We start from the raw sequence: 6,826 nt of genomic DNA, 5'->3' as shown, positions 1-6,826 counted from the left end.
AAAAAAAAAAAAAACAGGCAAAAGATGTTCAACTAATTAAATCTTATCATTGTAACTCTACTGGTAACAACGATTTTTCATTTTGTGATTATAAGTATAGTTCAAATGACATAAAACATGTTATCTTGATTAAAAGATCACGAGTTCAAATCTCTTTGTTGAACTTAAAATCTATGTAGATATAAAATCGAATCCAATTACAACAATTTAAAAGTCTATAATATAAATGCAATAATTAGTTTCAGGTTAAAATACCACTTTAGAATACACATTTGGGAGTTTATTCAATTTAAATCATTGTACTTTTAATTGTTAAAATTTAGTCCATGTATTTTTAATAATTAATTTGCAATCGTGTGAATATTAACCCTCAAATTGAAAAAATAAAAAGCGTAACAGTCTAGTGAGTTTTAATAAAGTTATTTAATGATATATTTAGTACATTAATTAAATATAATTATGGAAAATTCAATTTTTTTAATGAATTTTCAAAATTATTTTGCTTTTTGTTAAAATAGTAAATTATTTAGGTCCTATTTAATATCTATTTGTTTTTTTATTTTTTGTTTTTAATTTCAAAATTATGCTTGTAGACCCCACTTCCATCTCCAAATTTCTTCTTTGTTATCTTATAATTATTAATGGTTTAAATCGAACCAAAATTTGAAAACTAAAAAAAGTAGGTCCCGTTTGGTAATTATTTGACTTTTAGTTTTTGTTTTTGAAAAGTAATCCTATTTTATTCACATTTCTTACAACAATTTGCATGTTTCTTAAGTACAATAGTTGAATTCTTAGCCAAATTCCAAAAACAAAAATAACTTTTTGAAAGCTACTTTGTTAATTCTCAAAATTTGGCTTTGTTTTTTAAATCATTGGTAAAATATAGATAACAAAGGAAGAATTTTGAAGGTGGAAGTAGTGTCCATAGGTTTAGTTTTCAAAAACAAAAAAAAAAAAAAATGGTTACCAAACGTGATCATAGCTTTTAAAAACTTGTTTTTATTTTTTGAATTTGGCTAAGAATTCAACCATTGTACTTAAGAAAGATGTACATCATTGTAAAAAATGGGAAGAAAATAGGCTTAATTTTCAAAAACAAAAAATAAAAAACGAAAGAGTTACCAAACGAGACCTTATAAAAAATTAAAACTTTATTTTTTTTATAGTACAACAACTACATAGTAGGGATGGAACCTCTAACATCTAGATATAAATATTATATTAATATACTGAACTAAGCTCGCTTTACCTAGAAAAAAATTAAAATAAAATGACAACATTTGTTTTAATCTAGGATTCACTTTGAGAAAATTGGAAAATTAAAATAAGATCGATACAACTTACTAAGCTAAAGGTAAATTTTGATTAATTCACGTATTATTATTATTATTATTTTAAAATAAATAATAGTTTTATTATGATCATATAAAAAATATATTTAATTATATTTATAGAAATTGAATGAGTGGCTTGCAAACGCCAATGACGCGGAATGGGGAATGAGAACATTTGATAATCCAATCATTGTCTGAATTTTTGAAATATTCAAAACAATAAATTACTAAATCGAAAAATCTTCGGTAGATAACTGTTCTCTTCAGTACATTGAATTTAGAATGTTTTTTTAATTGACAGCAAAGACACTTTCTTTTTTTATTAAAAAACAAATTAAGGAATAAATACTTAAATTCTAAAATATAATTGATTAAAAATTGTAACAAATTATCTACAAATATTCCTTCGAATAGTAAGGCCAAAATATCTAGAATAAAATCATTCGAACAGATTATTATTAGTACAATTGCGTTGACAAATAATAATTATGTGTGTTGTTTTTTTTTTTAATTTAGTACTGTTTTTTTTTTGTTTAAAGCACAAATTCATGTATAATTTTTATATTTCTATTTTGTCCTTACATTTTTGAGAAATTTTCACGGATAAAATTATTTACAAAAATAACAAAAAAACAAAAATACTGATAGATACCGACCGACTTCTATAAACCTCTATCGAAAAAAATTAAAATTTTTCTATTTTGTATAATAGTTTTCCTTATTTTTCTATTTTTGAAAATTTCCTCTTTTTAATCTCTATTTTATTATTTATTAACAATGAGTACATATGAAGTAATATATACCTTTGTATATGAGTGTAATCTAGATCATAGATAAGAAATATCATGATCTAACGATGGATATGTTTGAATAGATGATATATAGTCACATATGTACTCCTTCGTCTGTCATTATAACTATTCGAGATGATATTGTTGCATTACGAAGTGGTATATTTTTTTGTGTAAGAGTATGATTTAGACTATAAAAATGAAACATCACAGTCTATTGAAATATGTTTCAACGATAGAAAGGCATGCCATTTGTCACATTACAACTATGCGAGTCAAAGTAGTGTATCGTTTTGTGTAAGTGTGATATAGACCATAGATATGAAACATCACGATTTAATGGTGATGAAGATATGTTTAGATGGACAATCATGCCCTTTAGACTTTAAATTTTCGTACGTTCCTATTTTATCTTTCTTTTCAAATAATTAAAACTATTCGAGACAAAGAATATTGAAGATCACTTCATTGATTAGAATCTTTTAAATTTTCTTTCCTGGATTCTAAAGTAAAACTACAAATTTTAAGTACATCATCGCACGTGTTAGGAGATAGCATATTTAAAATACTAAATATATATAGTTGGGTACAAATTTTACATTTAATATATTGAGAGTTTTTATTCAAGTTTGAACTCAATAACACCGTTTAAATGAATATAAAATAATTGCGGTACATTTTAAAATATGTATGAACTCACATTTTTCTAATGTTGAATATCTATCTAGTTCATCCTATTCAATTTAATAAGTTCATATCCAACCCTACATGAAGAAAATGCAACCAAAAAATATTATAAAAAAATATTTCACATCTCTATTGGTTTAGGTAGTGAAGCTTACAAAAACATATACATTGTTTTTTTTTTTTTTTTTTTTTTTTTTGACAAATATCAATTTATATACCTAAAATTTTGAGAATCGTATCCATTAAAATCTTAAACTAATAATTGTATCAATTTAAATTATGAACTTTGAGGGTTACATTTTAATTTAAATCCTAAACTAATATTTATATTAATTTAAACCGTAAACTTTCGTAACTATAAAAACCTCCCATTATGTTTTATTTGAATAAACATGGGGTGAAACTTGTAATTTTATCAATTAAATCTCTAAACCTGCACAAGTGAATCAATTTAGATTCTCAATTAAGATTTATTTGAAAGTTGTCTATTCAAATTATAATCATCAATTTTGTTAAATCGACATTTGTAGAAGTCTACACACATCTAAGAATTTGTGCATCGATGATTTTTAAATTTGAAAAAATTAAATGTTTTGCATGATATTTTTCAAATTAAATCTAAAAGAAGGTATAAATTGATATACTTATGAAACTTTAGGGTTTAAATTGATACAATTATTAGTTTTTGGAGTTTTGAATTAATACAACCCCTAAAGTTCAAGATTTAAATTTATACAATTATTAGTTCAAGGTTTAAATTGATATACAATCCTAAAATTCAGGGGTATAAATTGATATTTGCCTTTTTCGTCATTCCCGAATCCAAACACTATACTTTATCGCTTAAATATTTTAGAAAATTGATCGTTTAAAAATAAACACACATTCATATATATTTTTAGATTGTTTTTAAATATAAAAGAATGAATCAAAATATTTACAAATATAGCATAACATTACTACTAATCAGTGATAGATATTAATAGACTATTATCATTTATCACTAATAGAGCATAAAATATTTATTATCGATAGACTGTGACATTTTACTATATTTGAAAATATTTTCAATAGTTTGACATATAAAATATATTTTTTTTTACCTTTAGTGAACGAGTAAAAATAAACTTTTATTTTATTCGAATAAGACTAGTTTAATTTTTTAACAAAAAAATCAAATGAAACGATACAAATATTTAATGCTATAACATAAGCACAAACACAAACGTTTTAAATAGTAAATCACTGTTTAGTAATTCAAAAACACGTCTTAAATGCTGAATCACTATTTTTCTATTCATGTCATGTAGATTTGATTGAAATTTTTGATATTTTATTATATAACTGAAATAAAAAGTATAATTTATTAACAATCTTATCGAATAAATGAATTGATTTAAAATAGTTGAAAAGATAACATAGAATAAAATTGACATTTAACCATAAAAAAATGAGATGTCATCATCTTGTTATCCTTTAAAATGAAAGGAATTGTATTTAAAATAAAATGAAGAAAGAAGATAAGTGTGAAGTGTGTGTGTGAAGATATAAGGAAAAAAGAAAAAGATAAGTGTGAGAATTGAGGGTTTGAAAGTTACAAAATTTGGGGCGTGAATGATTCCGCCAATGGGACCGACTTTGCATAGAACGCGGAAATTATATGGTGCACACAGAAACTATACACCAGCTGCCCACGGCAATCTCACTAATACTTTGCCACGTTTATCATATCGGTTTATAATTTGCATATTCAAATACTAACAAATAAACCTTACTACTCGCATATCTTTCATCAATTTTACTGCATTAGTCTCGTCGGTTGCAAGACTAGCAACATTAATTGATAAACACATTCTGATGATTACAACTGTTTCTGCATTCAAGTTCTCTCAATCTTCATTTGAAATTCCTTTCTGTCTCTCCTTTAATGTTTTATGCAATTTCTTGTAAGTCAAGAAATCCTTCACTTGCATCTTCCAATATCCTAAATTTTTCATGATTCCTTCAAAACGTCTTGGCTAGCTCTGATAATCCCATGATTCCTGAATCAAAATGGTCTAATATCACTTATTGGAATTTTATAATTAGATAAAAATAAAATGCAGAAACTAAATTATATCTAAAATTCTCACTTCTACAGATTAGAGCCAAAAAGTATAAACAATCATTAAATTACCAAAATAATTAAGAGAAGGGAAAAGAGAGTAGACACAAAAAATATACTGGTTTGCTCCAAACTTGGGACTACGTCCAGTTTTCTATAACTGTAAGTTCTACTATGATGAAAATGGTAAAGTTCCAAAACTCGCACTATAAAACTCTCTCAAATAGCCCAACATGAACTATTTGATTCCCTATACCACAATTCATTATTTTGGAATTAATAATAAAAGAGAAACACATCAAAAACTCAAGAAGAGAAAATGGCACCAACCGGACTACACAAAACAAAATTGCTTCTGCTGCTTCACTCACACATGATCGTTTTTCTTTGATTTGTCGTCTACTTCTTTTTTTATATTTTTGCCACCAATTTGTTGCCCCCTCTGAATTCCCACATAAACATACATATATATGTTTATATGTATGGGTTTTTAATAAAGCAACAACTTTTCCCTTTCAATTTTGACTTCAGTCAAAATTAATTAACTCATTAATTATAATTATATAGATATATATGAATATATATATTTCCATTCCACCATGTGTGCTTCTATAGAGTTTTGTCTCCACAATCCCAACAACAAGATTGTGTTACTTATCAATATCGGTACTATTGTAAAATTGAAGAGCACAACTGCATACGAATATGGAGAAAATATAATACAATAATAAAATATATTTAAAATAAAATAACTAAATAGTTAAATTAAATAAAGAAAATTATAGAAAATGGAAAATATAGAAATTTTCTCCAAGCTTTTTGGATTTCTTACCAATATGTGTGTCTTACAAAACCTACCAAATTGATAATGGGCAAAAATGCACGCTATCATAGTGCTAAGTTCTTAAACAATGTTGGATTGTGTTGATAAAATATGTTAAATTGCGTCCATTAAGCATAAATTCTATAATATTGTGGTCGCACGCGTCCAACGCATTAGAATAGTTGATCTTTATATTTTTGTGCAGAATATGCATTAACGCAATGCAAAGATTGCGATCATAGGAATTCACTGGTCGAGTGCAACTTCACCGCAAGGCTTTGCGTTGATCGGCTTGCAAACATTCGCCCGAGAAGGACCGCCGCAACTTGGTCAGCGCATCATGGTGAGCGCATCTGGGTGAAAGGATAATTAAGAGCGATGGGACAGAGAGCTGATGACAGTCGGATCCAAATTAAGTTGACAGCTGATAACGGTCACAAAATACAGTCAGCTTTATCGATGACAATTATTCAGCGCATCAGTCTAGAATTAAAGTTGTCCCATCTATACAACCAGGAGAGAGAAGCCGCCTTTCACCATGGATGCTCTATAAATACCAAGTGCATTCTTCAGAAAAGGGGTTCACCACTTTTAGAATCTTTTGTTCCACAAGTTCATGCCTCTGTCTATAGTTTTCTTTCATTTTAAGGCGGACGCGAGGAAGAAAGTCGTGCAGGTAGATCGTTCTGGTAAGCTTGGAAGAGCACCGGAAGCTCCAAAGATAAAGAGAGGACCGATGCCTGCGGAAGCGGGAATATCTTTAGAACAAAATAGAGATTTCAGTGTAAAAAAGCCTCGGTCAGCAAGGAATTGCTACCAGGCTCTCTACCTTTACTTTCCATTGTCATTTTGTACTCAACTCATTTATAAAAATGAAATTTCATTTTCCACATTTGTTCACTCTCTTTCATTCACGTATGAGTAGCTAAACTAGTTAAATAGGTTGAGAAGTATTTAGCTAGCATAACTAAGGAATCTTCATTCTTTGCGATTATCTTGTTTATGTATGCTCATTCGTCCATTAGAGATACTTGAGAGGGTAGTCTAAGGACAGGATCTAGACTTAGGAAGGTCAGGTTAGAAT

This window comes from Benincasa hispida, chromosome 11 (genome assembly GCF_009727055.1).
Source record: "Benincasa hispida cultivar B227 chromosome 11, ASM972705v1, whole genome shotgun sequence".
NCBI classification, from domain to species: Eukaryota; Viridiplantae; Streptophyta; class Magnoliopsida; order Cucurbitales; family Cucurbitaceae; genus Benincasa; species Benincasa hispida.
This window is presented reverse-complemented; position numbering follows the sequence as displayed.